We start from the raw sequence: 19,313 nt of genomic DNA on the forward strand, positions 1-19,313 counted from the left end.
ACCCAAGTTGTACAACCCTCTTGCTGAAGATAAAATTGAGGTTAAAGATAAAGATTTATTTTCATATTTGTACAGTGATCAGCTTCAGAGTGATATTTTTGTGGGCTTTTATTGTATATGTGTGTAAGAAATTTCATCTGTATATATTAAGTAGACCTCTGAGGATTGAATAATTGTTTTATGATTTTGATTTATATGGTTTACATTTTCATAGTATTGGCCATATTTCGTTTATACTGTTTATTTCTCTTCAAACCATTAATAATTATACCATAAAGGGTAATTTTATAGCAATGCAAATGTCTAAGGAACCACAAATATTTTCTGCATTGTAATTTCAATAAAGCATGCTTCCTTTGGCCTTTTGGGTGTTTCTTTCAGTGTTACTACACGCATCCCTGAAGTCATTTTAATTCTAAGATGTGTCTACATGAAACTGTGTCTACTTGTCTTTTCTGACTTGGGCAGTGATTGGTGTGAGAAAAGAATGAACACATGTGGTCAGGTCAGGTCATCTTGGCTAACAGGACAATAGCCAAATCAGCTTGGGGTAGCTAGTGAAGTTTCTACAAGAAAATATCAGTACATGGGGGGCCCTCCCTGGTGGCTCAATGGGTTAGGACACAGCACTGCAAGCTGGCCACAGCTGCTTCAGTGTGAGTCCGATCCCCCACCTGATGGCGCGGCAGATCTCTCTTGACCTGCCTGCTGCTCCCCTCAGTGTAGCTCATCAATCTGCCTGTTCTGCTCCCCGTTCTGTCTCTGGTGAATCCTCTCACCGCCCCTGCACCTCTGGCCTGTACCCTAGTTCTGTATATATCTATAAATAAATCTAAAAAAATAAACTTTCAGTTTGAGCTCTTTCTGTTCTCATGACCTCTCATGGTTAGTGTCTTCCTCTGTCACTGCTCTCCCCACACCCTCTACCCCCTCCCTGTCTAGCTAACCATGTTCATCCTTTTCTGTTAGCTTACATACCAGCTCCCCCATGAAGTTTCCCTTCTCAATCCCCAAGTGAGGATATGGTTTTCTATACTCACTGTACAGTGCTCTTTGTAACTGATCAGCATCCTTATTACCCTTACAGAGTGCTTCCTTAACTTATGATGATGAGGTTATGTCCCAATAATATCATGATTTGCGTTTAGCACTGTAGCCTACTCAACACAACATAGTGTGCAGTGTTGCTGGCTTAACCCCATGGTCACATGACTGACCGGGAGTTGCTGCTTATTGCCTCTGCCCAGTGTCCCAAGAGAGTATTGTACTGCATTTCACTAACCTGGGAAGAAATCAATGTGCAAAACTTGGGAGCAGTTTCTAACGAGTGGGAATTGCTTTTGGACTGTCATTAAGTTAAAAATCATAAGTCGATCCATTGTCATTTGCAGGTTGATACTGGTTTAGAACATGCCCAGGCCTTTTGCCCTGGAGTCTGTTGCTACCTTCTGTGGTACATGGAGCTTGAATAGCTAATCAAAGAAGTAACTGCAAATAAGGCAAGATTTGTTGACTTTGGCAGACATGTACATACAGACACTCAGACACAATAGTAATGGACAATATAACAAAAGAGCATAAAGTTGGCATGTGTCTGAGCTCTGCATCCACTCTGCCTGTTGAAATCTAGCCTTGTGTGCCTTGTGGAATGAACAAGGGAATGAAACAAAACATCTTCACTGGTAAAATAGGGAAAAACAATATTTTTCTCATGAGGTGGTAGTGAGTTAATGTATCTAAAGGGCTTACAATAATATACCTGGCACTGTGATCATCCTTGATTTAATAAGAAAATTAGCATCACTAATTACCTTGGTCTTATTTCAGACCTTCAGTACTGCCATCCATGGGGAACAGACTTCCCCAAATTTATCAGATTACACAGGATGGGGCATTGTAGTGTATTTACTTGGACATTCTTGGTATCTTGATGGACACAAAGTTGGGTTATTGTATAGGATAGGATTTGTATAGTATTTATTTAAAAAGAAGGAAATCATTGAAAGGCTGGAAATTTATGAACGGAGTCTTCATAAGTACAGGATCCCCCTTTACTAAGAGGTGATTGGATCAGGTGGTTGAAGGAGTAGAAGAAAATCCCATAACTCTAACTGGGATTTTGAATCTAAATAACAGTAAAAAAGGTGATAGGTAATAGGGTTCTCTTACTAAATAGTACCTAGCCTTTATTCTATATTATGACAAGTAGCTGTTGAGGAGAATCTTCAATAGACATATCCAAAAGTCCACAAGATAGAAATGGATCTCCATGAAAGCATATTATTTTAAAAGTTCCAAAATAAAAATAACTTTTCCTCTCTAGAGTTAGTTGTTAAGATATGTTTTCATAAGGTCTGATCCTCTGTAATATACAAGATGCCAAAAAATCCTAAATTTTTGTTGAGTGCCTCTCATTATAAGAAAAATACACATAAAAAAGAAAAGTGCATTATTAAAAAGAAAATGCATATTAAAACAGTAATACTGTCTCATATTTACTACTGATAAGCTTGGGAACATTTATAATTTTGATATAAATTATGTGAGCAAATGTTTGGGAAAACAAGCACACTCATAGTTTGGATATTAACTGGCATTTCCTCTTTGGATGATAAATTGACAATACAATCATTTAAAACACACATACTCTTGAACTCAGCAGGTTGAGTTGTACAGATATAGTCACACACATCCAACATGCTAATCATTGCAACGTTACTTGCTATAGAAAAGCTTGCACAGGAACTAAATATAAAAATAGGTTAAATGAATCATGGTATGTTTGTATAGTAGAATATTATGTGGTCATCAAGAAGGATGAAATAGCTGTAAATATTCTGCTCTAGAACTAGTTCTGTGACTTCTTGTTAAATGAAAAACAAAAATCCTACTGAAGTATAATGTATAATATTTTATGCTATAAAGGATGTAAATACATGTATGCTTATATATGTATGGGCTATCAAAGGAAGGATAAAGAAGACAGTTAGGGGAAGCAAATTATGGCTCTAGGAAGCAAGGGAAAGGATGAGATAGATCACCTTCCAGTATATCCTTTAAGACCTTTTAAAGTGTGTTCCGTGTGTGTATTATCTAGTAAGTAAGCATAAACACAAATTTCTAAGAAATCCCAGTCAAACAAAATAATTGTAGTCTTGGTGCTGGCACAAATGACCCTGCTGCCATTTTCTCTGCCTCATTGGCCTCTTGGAGCCTCATCTGTGCCCTTTCAACTACCAAAACCCACCACCACTCTTCACTGTCCTAACCATCATTTCAGCCAGTTTCCTTTGGCTTCCATCCCCGGTGCTCTCACTTCAACACGATCCCAACACATGTTCTCTGTTCTCCAGAGATTCGCTTGCTGGAGCTCGCCAACTCCTGGCCAGGCCAGGCATGCCACTGGACAGTTTACACCTCCTGGTTGCAGACGATGCCCAGGAATAAGGAGGGAATGTTCTAAGTGGCTGTCTCTTGTGGAGCCATCTATGATGACATTTTACTTTTGGATGGTCCAGGAGATCTTGATTCCTTCATTCACTTGTTTCTTTAATTGTGGATTCTTTTCTTCACTCATTCAATACTTCTGAATTAAAGAAGCAGAAACTGTGGTCCCATGTGATTAATATTAGAGGTGTGCTTGGGGATTTCATATCTCTCTACTCTCCTTTTCCCCAACCTCATGGATAATTTAGGTTTTATTATAGCCAGATAGCATGAGACTTAATAATTAAACCGACTGAATGTGTTGCTTGAACAGTGGCCGCTTCTGGGAGCTACAATTAAATGACCTCCCTTTCACCCTCACCAGAAAGGATCTATAACATACAAAAAGAGGCGTTTAGTTTAATGGTATTTGCAGATGAATCTTATTTCCCTTGGCTGATTTTTTTTTAAACCAGTAAAACCCTTATTATTGAGGCTTTTCAGTGTTCCAGTTCTCCCAGATGGCATTTGAGGGGAACAATGAAAGCCGTAGAATCGACCACTCTCTATCTTCAGCCACCAGGGATCTTGGATGAGTTGAGAAATGCTGCCAGAAATCCCATCAATATTGAAAATGCCTCTGGCTTGATTAAGCTTCGGAAATGCATCCATTGATCCTATACAAATAATTATTGAACACCGACCTCAGACATAGTATACTAATCGATCTCAGAAAAGTCACCTTTGCCCAAGACCTGGGACAGGAAGGTGCATATGCACTGGGTGTGACAAGGAAGTTCATCACAGGGTGACTGAAGAATGGTCTGGCTCAGGTCCAGCAGGAGAAGGGTCCAGGAGGAAAAGCCATTAGAACACTGGTAGTGTGATGGTCCCTGTTATTGCTTGGGGATATGACCTGAACTGGCTTCCATGCTGTAGCAGGAGCCTTTAGAGGAGCAGCAGGGTGGGCCTCGGGAGGCAATGACTCATTAAGTAGAGGGAGGCACCTCTTGAATGAAGACATGAAAGGACAGTTTGGTTTCTTGAGTGCTTTGTAGAAAATGCCTGTGTGCGAGACTGTTTAATAACATGTTTAAGAGTACAGATTCTGGAGACAGATTACCTGGGTCTGGATCCAGTCTGCCTTCAAGTTTGCTTAATCTTTTTGGGCCTCACTGTCCTTGGCTGTAAAATGGGAATATAATCATACCTACCACATTGGGTTGTTTGAGGACTAAATGAGTAACACACTAAGAATGCTGGGCCATTGGTAAGTACTCACAAATGGAAACGCTAATTTTAACTGTGTGCATTATAAACTCTGAAAATGAGTGCAATCGTTCATTTACTTATAGACCTTTTGCTAACTAAAATTTATATTTTTTTTCCTTTTTGAGAGTTTGCAATATGGACCTTTCCACATTACTTACTTATTATTTTTTTTATTTTTTTTTATTTTTTAAGATTTATTTATTTATACATACAGAACTGGGGTACAGGCCAGAGGAGCAGGGGTGGTGAGAGGCTTCACCAGAGATAGAGCAAGAGCAGGGAGCAGAACAGGCAGATTGACAAGATCCACTGCTGAGGGGAGCAGTGGGCGGTCAAGAGAGGTCTGCTGTGCTATGTGGTCACCTCCCAGTCTGAGAATCGAACTTGCACTGAGGCAGCTGCAGCCAGCCTGTAGTACTGTGCTGTGCTCTAACCTGTTGCGCCACCAGGGAGGGCCACTTACTTATTTTTTAATCTCGGAGAACTGTTACAAATGAAAGTAGCCGTGGGCTATGACACCTTGGGTGTGTTACTGGAGTATGTGCACTTTTTTCAGAGCGCCCACTGTTTGAAAGTGTCACAAAGAGGTTGTGTAACAGGGGACTGAAGCCAAAGGCTGTTGCAGGTGGTGGGGGACACAGGTAAGAATGAATAGCCCCAGGAAATACACGGAAACAGAATCGGTGGGGTGGAGACTCCCATAGGAAGTGGCAGACTGGAGAAGCAACCCCCAGGATTTAGCATTTTCAGAGATCATTGTTTACCAGATTCAGCATTCCTGGCCAGCCATTTCTGCCCCCACCGTGCCTGCCCCCACCTTTTCTTCCAGAAAGCTCTTAGGCCTCCCAAGGACGCAGAGAGGCTTCAACAGCCAACCTCAGAGGAGAAAAGTAGAGAGGCTTTGCTGGTAGCTGAGAGACTGAAACTGTTCCCAGCTTTGTCACTGTGACAGCCTGGAAGGGAGGTGAAGACAGGAAGCCTGGTTCTTGCTCCCCTGCGTGCCTGCACCATTTGTCAGGTCTTTTGGCTGCTGCAGCTGCTGTTTTGAGTGTTGCTTGTTTGGAGCTGTGCTGGCCCATCTGGGCAGCTCTGGTGAGCATCTCCTATTGTGTCTTCTGCTGCCTTTGTGAGTTGGATCCCAGCCTGTGGTGGGAAGATGCCGTCTTGGAGACTTTGTTTAGGAAAACTGGATACTGCTTTGGGTGAGCTAATTGGCCATTTGTGGCCTCAGTGACTCTTTATTTTTCCTTGTTTATTAAATAAATCCCACTATTGTTCTTTGATCCTCAGTGGTCTTACAATTGTGCACGCCCAAGTGACTGGAACCCTAACTGGGCAGTGTCTCTGGTGAGTTTTAGTGCCCCTAAAGCTGGTGTGTGCTGTTAATTGAGCCCTTGAAGTCACCACAGGTTCTAGTCCCATGAAGCCCTAAAAAGGAATTTGAAAACTTCAGATAACTAAGCAGAGAGAAGCAAACTTTATTCAAGAAAGTAAGAAAAAGTATATTTACAGGAAAAAGAACAAAAACAAAGACTCCAAGGCAGTGATGCCACATAAGGGCACAAGACACCATTATGGGCCTGTGTCTAGAGGATATTTAAACTCTTTTCTCTATACTAAAATCTCATCTTCCTACTTAGTGATTGGCTCTCCTACTCCCAGCTCTTATCACAGAGTTACTTCCCCTGTCCAGGTTCTTATTCTCTCAAATTTTAGTGTTTTTGTTTTGTCCACTTGGACTTTCTGACCTCATCTTCCTAAAGCTACCCAAGTAGCCCTAACTTGCTCAGAACCTCACTATTGCCCTATATCGTTTGCACTAAAAATCCCCAAGCTCTCGAGTTCTCTTAAATATTGCAAGTCTCCTTAATAATGTCGACATCATTATTAATTTAGGCTGCCTAAATTACCCCTTCCCTAAACTTGTCTGTTATATAAGTCATTTGGAAATGACTTTCTTATGTAATACAATTTTGTCATATTTATTTAAAACAACTTGCTTTGTGTATGGCTGACATTGCCTGAGGAGAAAGTCAAAGTTTATCTTGACAAGAGCAGACTTCTGAGTTTGTCCTCAGAATAGTGACAATGAGGACTACATCCATTATCTGGGTCAGCATCCTTTGCCTTTTGTATACCCAGCCTGTCCTTCTCCCTGGCCCCACAACATTGCCTGGCTTTTGAGTTGAGCATGAATAACCTTTGAATAAATTTCAGTTTTGCAATTTATTTGCAGTTCCGAACATATGCGTATATTCAGACTTTTGTAGCAACCCATTTCCGATTGATGGTCTGTGAATTCAGTTCAAACTGCCAATCAAATCTAACTGTAAAGACATAAAGAACCCCAGAGAGAAATAATTTTCCAAAAGCCCCTCAGAACTATTCCTTAAAGGCCCTCTTTATTTTAAGGTTAAGAAGTAAATTTTTCACTGAACACACCCAGGGCCATGATTTCTTCATAATACGTTTTGTTTTTGACCCATTCCCTCAGCAGCTGCTTCATTTTGTGAGGGGAAGTGCGTCAGTTCTCCTGTGCTACCTCTAGGTGGCAGTGCCGTCCAAGACAATGCCTTTCCTCGGCTTCCTCCCCTCCCCCTTTCTGGGCTGGCAGCACAGGTTGGCATGCAGGGAAAATAATCATTAAAAATAAATGCAATCAAAAGAAGTAGGTTATTATAGTGGCACTTTGGAGCTGCTTCGCTTAGAAGTCTGTCAGTCTCCCACTAGAAATTTGGTTTGGGAGGAGTTTGCTACTCAGCTGCGAATATTTGCTAAAGGTTGAAAGTGCCACTGTCTAGGGCTCAACCTTTAGCTTATTCCTCCTAAGAAGCTTGATTGCAGGTGGTCAGGGGGATTTGAAGAGCGCACAAGACATATAGATTTGTTTTGCTTAAGGCAGTTCATAACCGTTTGTAACACGAAGATGCACTGTGACCCAATGGCGTCTTGCCATTTCAGTGACCACAAGCGTGTGTCCTTAGTAGGATCTCAAGATTAATTCTAAAGAACACTGTTGCGTAAGCTGGGAAAATATGACTAGAAAATTCTGCTTAATAAACATTTCGATCTGTTCAGCCACTACCTAGGGCCCTTGCACCGCCCCATACAACACTCCGAAGACATCTTACTTCTGAGATAATTGTTAGGGGGAAAGATGTCCTGAAGGAACTCTGCAGAGTCTTGTGGACTCCACCCCCTACTCCAGTAAACTACAACTCCCAGAAATACCAAGGGGAAAAGTGTGAGGACCCAAGGGTGGAGCTAAGCAGGCATTCTGGGACTTTGGGGGAACTATAAGGGAAACATGTGAGCTGGGCTCAGTATCTGGACCGCGGCTCTCTGGAACACGTCGCTGGTGGCTGGTGGCTTGACTCTTGATGTGCTATCAGTGTGGGACTGGAGAGCCAAGTCAGTGGAGCTGGTAGGATGTTCTAGTTAACTTGTATCTCTCTCTCTCTCTCTTTCTCTCTTTCCCTGGGTTGTTCCTTTCCCCTTTGTAAATAAACCCATTATTGACCCTTTTTGTGTGTGCCTGCAGTAGAATTGAATTATAAGCACGTGGGTGAGGACCCACAGACAGGTAGCCCGGTTCACATTGGGTTGCCCTGTGACAGGACCAGGGTTTCGCCAGGTTAAAAGGAGTCCTTCACAAGCTCTATCATCTGGGTGAGTCAGGCGTTCTGGGTTATGGATGGTAACAAGTAATCCTGAAAACCTGAGTGACATACCAAATCTTAAGTGTATTTTCACTCACTCAGCACCTCCAACTTGGATCTTATGGGGCCCACTTCTCTCTGACACCCAGTTCTGCAGTCGCAGCACCGGCTGGAAGGTGTATGCTTGGACCTTCTCGTCTATGCTTTGGTCTGGAATAGGTACGCGTCACTTCTGGGTCCAGTTCTTGGTGCACACTGAGCCCTGGGCCACATTTGACAGCAAGGTTGCTGGAAACTGGGGGAGCAACACGGGCTTCCTTTGCAAAGTCACTTTCAACACTGCATTTTATGATTCTGTTGGTGTTGCTATCTTACTCACTTTTTCATGCCTGTAGCTGTCAACACCAAATGTATGTTAATGCCTCAAAACTAAATTATTCAGATAGTTTGATAAACACCCAGGTCCCCACCAGTGTCAGGCTATCCAATTTTTTACTGTGATTTGTTCTCCATTTTAAGGCAAAATTAATTGCTTTTTCTCTGTCCTTTTGTGGCACTTTGTTCATGCTGATGGTTTTGTATTTCTCACAGCCTAATTTGTTGCCACTTTATTTCCTCTGGTAGAATTTAGTCTTCTTGATGGTAGGTAATCATTTTTATTCATCTTTGCTGGTGGATGAAAAAATGACTGGATCAACAGAGTTATTTTATAGAAAATGATGACAAAAATATTATGTTTGATATCGGTGTGCTCAAAATGCTAATTATGTTGTTAACATCTACAACATACATAGATTCCTTGTCTCTTTCAATTTGGGTAATAATACTATAAGGCATCTAGAGGAGGAAATTGCATTTTACAACTATCAGATAACTTTCCAAATTTATGAAGAAGAAAATGCATGGGCTGATATTTGAATCTGGCCTCTTTGATTGGACAGTCAAACTCTGACCTACTGTGGTATAGAACCTTATATTCTAATTTGTATATTTTGATGACAAAAGCAACTATACTGGAAAGAAAAGTTCATGATTGAAAATCGTGTCCATCTGGAGAAAGCCCTTCCAGAAATGACAAGAAACCTGGATTCTGTTTCCTATGCCAGTTCAACCAGTGGTACATGATGCCTTACAAAGCCATTCATTTGTCTCACCCTACTTTCTTTTTTAAAGATTTATTTATGCATACAGAACTGGGGTACAGGCCAGAGGTGCAGGGGAGGTGAGAGGATTCACCAGAAACAGAGTAGGGAGCAGAACAGGCAGCTCGACGAAGTACACTGCTGAGGGGAGCAGCGGGTGGGTCAGGAGAGGTCTGCTGCACCTTGTGGGTCACCTCCTGGCAGGGATCAAACTCGCACTGAGGGGTTGCAGCTGGCTTGCATCTTGCAGCGCTGCGTTTTAACCTGTTGCGCCACCAGGGTGGGCCCTCACCCTACTTTCTATATCTGTAAATTGAGAGTTAAGTTTGGATCATTCATTTTCAACTGAGCTTCTGCAGTCCTAACAAGTTCCCAATGCTGCCACTGCTGCTAGCCCATGAGACACATTTGGCCCGTTTGGAAAAGCCAGGGATGAGATCATTGACAAGGCTTCCTACTACAAGTAGTCCCCGCTTTTCAACTTCACCAGACCTACTTTAGTAACTTTACACTAAGTAAAATAAATTCAAAGAGTGTTTTTGCTTTTACAACAGAAAAAAGGCCAGTAAAAATAGCATTCAGCATTTGTTTCTAGAAGGTGCGCCCCAACAGCCTGAGGGCACCTCCAAGAGCCTTACCCAGGAACTACCTCATTACAGGCTGTGCACCAATCATATCAATTTTGATTTGACTCAATTTCAGTGTTATTTTAAGTTTCCTGTGGTATTTGGTATAATTTGTAGGTTATTTTTTAGGTCTGGGCATGCTCAAAATTTTTTCATATAAATTAATGGAATTGCTTCTTCACTTTTCATCATTTCAACTTATGAAAGGTTCTCTAAGAATGTTCTTCTTTAGGGGGAGGGGAATACTTGTCTCTGATTCTGTGAGTCTTTAAAAGCTTTTAATTAAGCTACTTATTAATTTAAATAATTGTCCACAATATATGAAATAATCTGGTTATCATAACATTCACCCCAAGATTCATTCTCTCTTCTTCCAGTAATCAAGATAGAGATTTCCTAGAAAATCTCCAATGCTCAATCCCTGTGCTTCATGTGAATTTGGGAGGCATCAGTATCTGAAGTTTTTCTGGCCGCAATTGTTTCAGTGAATGTCATGAGACAGATTGAAAGCCAGTAAATTACCATGACCTGTGTCCTGAAAACTCTGGAACAGGCAGAGGCTGTCCTGCTGGACTTGAACTGAGAAGAACTAGCACTGCCAACGTCATCTTACCATATAAGGTTTATAAAATGCCCACACAGAGAAAGTAGGCTTAATATGCAAAGGCGGAGAAGCCAAGTCCTTTGCAAATCTCTTGAATTTGACGAAGTAGGAAATGGGAGGGAAATCACAGTTCCAAGAATTGAGGCCCAGTCAAGGGTAAGAATGGAGTCTGCAGAGAATGCCTGGGCTGTCAGCATCTGGCTATGGTTTTTCCACATGAAAACTGGCTCCCAAAGAGGGTGAGAAAGTGATTGTGAGGTGTGCCTGACTAGGAGAATACAGAGGAAGGTTGTACTGTTCTCTTGACCTTACAAGGTGAAGATACAGATTGCAGACTGAAATTTGTTTTGATTAGGATATTGCTGCTTGCAGTGGTGTGTGTGTGTGTGTGTGTGTGTGTGTGTGTGTGTGTGCGCGTGCGAGAAAGAGAGAGAGAGAGAGAGAGAGAGAGAGAGAGAGAGAGAGAGAGAGAGAGAGAGAGAGAGAGAGAGGGAGGGAGTGAGAGAGAGAGGTTATTTTCTGACAGAGCATGATCTCTAATAGCCTCTTGAGACTGGGCAGCTATTATGGATGTCACAGATGAACTCTTAGGATGGGCGACTTCACTTTGACCTGAGGCAAAAGCTATTTAAATTTTATTAGGGAAGCAGGCCAACCACCCTATTAGACCTTTGGGTGATTAAAAGAAAATCATCCTATAAAACATTCCATTATATACATCTGGTAACTGACCATGGCTTCTTGATGAATTTAACATATCTAATGGGCAGAGAGCGTAACAGTGCCAATTTATGTGAATCAGACTAACTGCAGTTGATTTTATCATGGGATCTGTGTTTTTCCCACTTAGAGCAGGTCCCTCTTTCCCCCCAACCCCTACAAACATGGTTGCTTCAGCATATTCTGAAATCCATGTTCCCATGATTGTTTTTGTCTTGCTTCAGTGATTTCAGAGCATTTATCCATGTAATAGCATGGTCTTCCGCTCCACTGCTTATATAGCCCTCATGCCTCAATGAATTTGCTTGATGGGATGCAGACAAAATGCTTCTTAGTATATTTTATGTATCTAAATGAATATTTATAGCAAACAAAGGAGGCAGACATTTAAAAAAGATGCCATTTTGAGGCAAATGGATAATTAAGTTTTTATCATATACAATAATATATTCTCATACACCCTTCATGCATTGTCATGTGTTTACCTTACATGACGGGGTATTGTGCCATGTTGGAGTGAATGATGGCTTTATTCATAAAGCCAAATGCATCTTAAAATATGATTACAAGCTCCCATATTGGGTCAATTATTCTATAATAGTCATTTATATGTACAGAGATATTACCTGTATTAGGGTGTTCTGAATAGAACATATTTGATTAGAGAAGTTAGACAAAAACATATCCAAAAGATGTCCATATCATGGTGCAGACTCAAATACAGTGCTAAGCGAGGTAAGATACTTATGTACTTGGTGATCAGGAAGGATTTCTGAAAGCAAAAGCAATTTCATAAGCATATATAGCATAAGCCCCTATTAAAAAATATTAATGGTGAAGGATGATGCATGCTTATATTCTTGTAAAACTATAAAGAAAACTGCACCTAATGGTTTTCACAAGAGGAGAAAAGAGATTAATATCTCTTTCTAAAGATACTTCCATGTAATTTTCTTGTAGTATTTATTCTAATGAGAAAAGAAAGTGAGCATTTCATTTGCAAAAAGGTCCTGACTTAGTAGAAATAATTCTGGCTTACTACTGGGAGTCTGATCACCAAAACTAGGCTAAAAATTTGAAATGAGGCTATTTCTATTAATGTTTATAGAAGAATGCAATAAACTCCTCATAGTGATAGAAATCCTTCGTCATCTGTTGGCAGTGAATCCAACTCATCATTTTGAAGATGGAGAAAATAAAAGATTGGTCTTTTCTGGATCATGCAATGAGTGTAGGGTGAGATGGCCATAGACATGAAGTTCCAAAATTGCCGAGATTCCATCCAACCTTTTCATGAGGCTCTTCTTTGCAGTTTCAGGGTTAATAGTACCCAAGCTTGAAGTATTTGAAAGCTAGTAATAATAATAATAATAAAGATTTATTTATTTACTTATGCATACAGAACTGGGGTACAGGCCAGAGGTGCAGGTGGGTGAAAAGATTCACCAGAGACAGAGTGGGGAGCAGAGCAGGCAGATGGATGAAGCATACTGCTGAGGGGAGCAGGGGGCTGGTCAGGAGAGGTCTGCCTCACCATGTGGGTCAGCTCCCTGGTCAGGGATCGAACTCATGCTGCAGTAGCTGTGATAGCTTCATAGTGCTGCGCTTTAACCTGTTGCGCCACCAGGCAGAGCCCAGAAAGCTAGTAATAATTTTTTAGCTCATTGCCTTAAGAATCTTGAGACAATGATTTCACTGATTGTGTTTTATTACTATGCTATACAATTCTGGTTTGACCGTGGGAAATAAATTCACCATGACTCTTACAGCCCTGTGAGTCACTGACCTTATTATAGTACCCTCATTTTCCATATGAAGGAAGATGCACCCAGAGGTAAGTGAGGTCACTTGGGTCACATATAGGGTCAGTGGCATAGTTAACAGTCAAACTGGGTTGGGAGATTTTCTCTTAGATCCATTCTCTCCTTCTGTGTACTTAGTGTCAAGTTGCAGGTATTTTGTCATCCACCCCAAAGATTCAATTTTTATAATAGAAAAAAAAGAGAGCCAAAATTATATGGTTAGAAGAACAAATACATAGCAATATATTAACAGGACAATTAACCCCTTACTCCCAGGCCTAGATTTGCTTCTTTTTGAGGAATGTAGTACTTATAAAATGTTTTTTATAATCTCTGTTTCCATTCTCTGAGAAATATAGGGAAATATTCTTTTCAACTCTTGTTTTATAAAAATGTACACAGGGCCCACTGAAACGTTTTAGATTAGCTGGTCTCAGATGTATACAATATAGCAACAAATCTGTGCATAAGAATATTTCAGTTATGCTTTATTTTGAAATTTAAATTATATCCTCTATTAATTCAGTGGGAAAGATTCAGATAAGGTGAATCACATTATGCAAACTCTTCTGAGATACTCACACACTGGCAAACCTATGGGGGCTCTCACTTCATCAAGGGCACTTGTGTGAAGTCACAAGTAGGGTGCCTATTTTTCCTCTTCTTGGTGAGGATGTTGTGTATATATGCAAATGACTTTCATCATAGACTTCCTTATGAAACAAACATTCGTATTGAAAAGTATCCTTAATTCATGGAATGAATTGAAAATCCAAACTTCTCTTCCACTCCTCTCTTGATAAGAGAGAAAGGGAACGAACTTTGCATCAGCCAGAATCTTCATCTTGACAGGTTTCTGTCAAATGAAACTGACCCAGGAGAGCAGTAAATTAACTTTTTAGGATCATAAAGGAATCCTTACAGGGGGAGTTACTGAGTGTTAAGTTGGAATTGAGATTTTAGGACTAGTTCTTTGAGTTGCTTCTTAGGAAAGGGCAGGTCTCAGCTACCAAGGCAACCAGCTTCATTTGCCTTTGGGTTTCTGAAGAGTATGCCCTCCCTCAACAGTAATAGTGAAGGAGAGAAGTGAAGAAAATTAACTCACATCCTTCCCCTCAGGAAAATCTACTTCTCCTTCTGGGCTGAACCTGGAGACTCTTCACTGGCATCAGTGAAGCCAGAGCTAATCCTGGGTGGAGGCTGGCCTGAACCTGTCATTTGTGGGGAAGGTGCTTTATATTTTGAGGGAGCATTGGAGACCCCTGTGAGGAAGCCTGAAAGAGGACACTGGGGAAAGTTGGGCAAAGATTGGAAAGAGGGGAAAGTTAGATATGGAAGAACTTTCAGGAAATGTGTGACAAAGACCCTTTTTTTTTTTTTTAAAAAGTCATTTATGCATATAAGAACTGGGGTACAGGCTAGAAGTGTGGGGGATAAAGGATTCACCAGAGACAGAGTGTGTGTGTGGGGGGGGCGGGGCGGCGCAGAACAGACAAATCAGCTGAAATACACTGCTGAGGGGAGCATCAGGTGAGACAGGTGAGGTCTGCTGCGCCATGTGGGTCACCTCCCTGGCCAGAGATTGAACTCAGGCTTCATAGTGCTGTTGTTTGATCCCTGCCACCAGGGAGGCCCACAACCATGGACCAAAACAAAGTGTGTCATTAAATGCATATCAAGCAGATAAGACTAGGTGTGTTCGACTCCTTTAAGAGTTAGTATATATATGACTATGGCTTTTGGGGACTGAAAAGAGAGTGGACTGTGAGGTAATGATCCAGAAAGATAAATTGAGGCAGGTGGTAAAACTTACTTAATGTCTGTTTTTGAAAAGCCAGTTCTAAAAAGAGTTAACTAGAACTGTTTGGTGACTCTTGCTTTTTGGCTGGTATTTCCTAACTCATTATTAATAAAAATTACATGATCAAATCAAACACCAATAGAGTGTTTGGACTAATATTGTTTACATAGAATTATATCTTTTTGTGCTAGTTACCTGCACTTCTCAGAGGGAGGTAGTTTAAGTTTATCCATTTTGCAATGATAAAATGGTGATCCAGAGGGACCTGGAGATTTCCAGGCTACAAGGAAAATTGGTGGTAAAGACTCCTCAGTGTCTGGCCATGCCATTCTCCATGAACTAAGCTGTCCAATGTTAATGTTAGCCAGAAGTCCTTTTCCTGGCAAATAATTCTCTCTCCCTCCAGTAATTTCACAAACATGGAAAAGAAATAGGTCAGTTAGTGACAGGGTCACTTGGTACTAACAAGGAGAGACTGGATTAATTCTCTGCACTGCCATGGTTCTCGGTAGGATGTATTTCCTCTCTCTCCTTGTCACGCTCATCCTCCCTCCTCCTCAGCTTCACAGGTCAGCCCTCTCCAGTTTATGGGGAAACTATTAAGCCCAGCTTAATAAGGTATCTTGTATAAGCTCTAGATTTATTTTATCCTTCACAGAAGAAATAATCCTAGAAAACAGAATATTTCTTTCATTTAGTCTATAGTTGTCACATCTAGCTCAAGAAACACTAGCTGAAGTTATTTATTATCTTCTCTAGACCCTAAAAAAAGGGCATCACTTTGAAACATCACTGAATTTTATCTGTCCTTGGTGGAGGATGGTCATTAATTTATACAGTTGCGAGGACTAGCATTTGTTCTATGTTTGAGTGTACACTCCATAGAGTGAATTCTATTTGGGTATCACAAGTGTGCATAGTGTAGAAATATGTAACAACAGAGATTACTTGCTCTGCTGTTTACTTTTTCCTCAGGAAAATTTGTTATTTTAAAAAGGAAAACTGCAGGACAATCTGTGTCATTCTACTTTGACTGTGACCTTCCCTTATGCAACATATCTGTGTTGAATTATAAAATCCTCTTTTCCCATAAATGCATAAACCTTTTATACTGAGATTCTAGCAGACAGCTGACAAAGCTTTAACTTTATTGCATGTGATGCTATAATTAAGGAAATGTGGACTTTGGAGGTAATCATTAGTTCTTCCGTATGAACATCTAGCCTGGGATTTTGCCACCTAACTATGTTTCTTTCTTAATGATAATGTTGGGAGGCATCCATGTAATTGAAATTGCCCCCTTTGATGAACTGATGTGTTAAGTGATCATGTAATCTCATGATGAGTTAGTAATGATGAGGTGAACAGAATTTATATACTGGCACAAAGTGGCAATAAATAGACAATCATATAGTAAATTTCTGTACCACTCTGCAAATTTGTGCTGTGGAATTAAAGTAGTTAGGTGTTGCCCATGACTGCATAAATTTAGAAAGATTCCTTAGAGTACTTTAGGTAGATCTTAAATCAATTCCAACCACACTCCATAGATTCAGACACTTAAAGACTGTAAGTTTGCATATACTATATCTGTCTAGTGAGGAGATGGAAAGTCTATTCAACTATTTAGGCAACAGTGTGCTCTTTGAGCACCTCCAAACTTGCTCACAGTTCTGTGGGTCTGGTATAACTCAGGTGAGGTTAGACTCTAGGTTGGAGCATCCATACTGTGGTTCAGACTGGATTTGGGAAGCTCCACAAGTTTTCAAGTACCCCAAACCAGTAGCGATTCAGAATATTTTTTTCTTTAAATGTATTCACTTAATCATCCTTCATTTTTGAACAATGTATCATTTCCCTGTGAAATTCCCACCACCAATTCACCTATGCATCACTACTGTTGTCCCTTGTGCTCTTCCCACCCCTGTTCTGGTCCTTCTTCCTCCTCCCCTACAGAATGCCTCTGATCTACAGTTGCCTGATGATTTTGATTTTTACTTTATTATAGTTACTTTTTTTTTTATTATAGTTACTTTTTTTACTGATTCTTTTTTTGTTTTCTCTACATTCCTCCTGTAAGTGAGATCATTTGATATCTTTCTTTTTCTTTCTTATTTCACTGAGCATAATCCCTTCCAGCTTATCCATGTTGCTGAGAAGAGCATGACTTTATCCTTTTTGATTGCTGACTAATATTCCACGGTGTAGTTATACTACATCTTCATATGGTAAAGGGCAGGAATGGAAAGGAGCAAGTGGAAACAAGTGACACAGCTGATATGCTCAGTCCTGGATTCTTATGTGTCTTTTACACCCACAGCCTCTGGCAAATTGAAGGGTCAAGTTCAACATGAGACTGAGGGCAAATACTCTAAGTCATAGGGTGCTCGGCATGTATAACAACTGCAAAGGATTAAAGCTACTGTAGGCCAATTTTGTTTCCACAAACTCCCCAATTTGTTCTTAATGGTTCCTGTCTTTAAGACATATTGGATATATTTTATTATTATTTTTTAAAATCTCCTTACCCATAGATTCTCAAATCCGTGATGAATAAACCTTTAATACTGAATCATTTCAAGTGAAGATATTAAATGTGCCATGATGAGAGTATTTGCTTTCTGGAGGGTTTTGTTAATTCCTTGGGAATTTGTCTATGGATACATAAAATTAAGGTAGAAGAAATGTTTAGATTTAGTTACTAAACATCTTTTAGAAAATATGTCAGCTTGTGTTGTAGAAGAATCCATCTTGGAATGGAGACAGAGCTCCCCCTCTTCAGCTACACCCCGGCCCCTTCCCCTGGATATTCAATTACCACAGGTGGGGAAAGTCTACCCCTGGCTGGTTCAGGAGAAGTATGAGCTGTTATTAACTTTAATTTTGTAAAATAAGGAGTTGGGTCTAGTTCTCTAGGAAAGAACTTAAGTATAGTGTACATTTAATATCATATTTAAATATGAGGATATGCAGTATCTTTGCCTGAAGGGGCATCTAAGTGTTTATAATCTTCAGCAATGTTTTTTCATATATTCCAAAGGAAAGGAGGCAAATTGGTAAAAACAACTTCTTGGACTTTCCTGCCTAGTTATGCATATGACCCTACTGAAACTACACTACTCCTTTCTCTAGAATATTCCAGTTCCATCCACTTCATTTTTATATGGTCTGGATCTCCAGACCAATGTTTTAGGGGAGCAGACTACTTGAAATAGGAACTAGCTACTAAACTTTGATAATGTATCTGAGTTTCCACTCTGATATTCTCTCTCAACATTTAAAATCTTACAAAAGACCTTTTATCCAATTATTACTATATGGCCTTGAATTATATATACAAATTTACAAGTGTTTTTGCAATGATATTTACTAAAATATTTACTCATTTACTGCTTGGTCCACTAGATACTAACTCAGGAAAGAGAACATCTCTGTTTCTGCATGGAACACAGCCCGAAAGAGGATACAGGACATGCTTGGCTATTCTGCCATCTTCAGGGTAGGAATCACTTTCTCAGTTTTTCTGGAGGGTTAGAGCCAGAAAAAGATGGCTTCTCAGGGAGGGCACCCAGCAGGGTCAGCGTTCCAGAGCATTCTGACATAGCCTCACCAACACTGTCATGACATGTGGCCAACAAAGAGGAACAGCAAATGAAACATTATTTTGGAACCCATGCAAGTTATCTCTGAGACACCCAAATAGTAAGGGGGAGACTTAGCATGTATATACAAAAGGAAACTGCTATAGAGAGCTGTCACAAGACATATACACCAGCACATTTTTGCTTACTAGCATTTTTAGGACTATCCTTACAGAGAGGTAATTCAGCTCACTCAGAGCTTTCTCTCTCTCTTTTTTTTAAAGGTTTATTTATTTATGCATACAGAACTGGGGTACAGGCCAGAGGTGCAGGGGAGGTGAGAGGATTCACCAGAGACAGAGTAGGGAGCAGAACAGGCAGATCGATGAAGTACACTGCTGAGGGGAGCAGTGGGGGGGCGGGGTGTCAGGAGAAGTCTGATGTGCCATGTGGATCACCTCAGGGGCGGGGATCAAACTCATGCTGAAGTGGCTTTAGTTTCTCAGTGCTGTGCTTTTACCTGCTGTACCACCAGGGAGGGCCTGGAGCTCCTTTCTTTCTTTCTTCTTTTTTTTTTTTTTAAAGATTTATTTATTTGTGCATACAGAACTGAGGTACAGGCCAGAGGCTCAGGGGCGGCGAGAGGCTTCACCAGAGACAGAGTGGGGAACAGAACAGGC

The sequence above is a fragment of the Condylura cristata genome, unplaced genomic scaffold (assembly GCF_000260355.1).
Source record: "Condylura cristata isolate star-nosed mole 26May11 unplaced genomic scaffold, ConCri1.0 scaffold00006, whole genome shotgun sequence".
Classification (NCBI taxonomy): domain Eukaryota; kingdom Metazoa; phylum Chordata; class Mammalia; order Eulipotyphla; family Talpidae; genus Condylura; species Condylura cristata.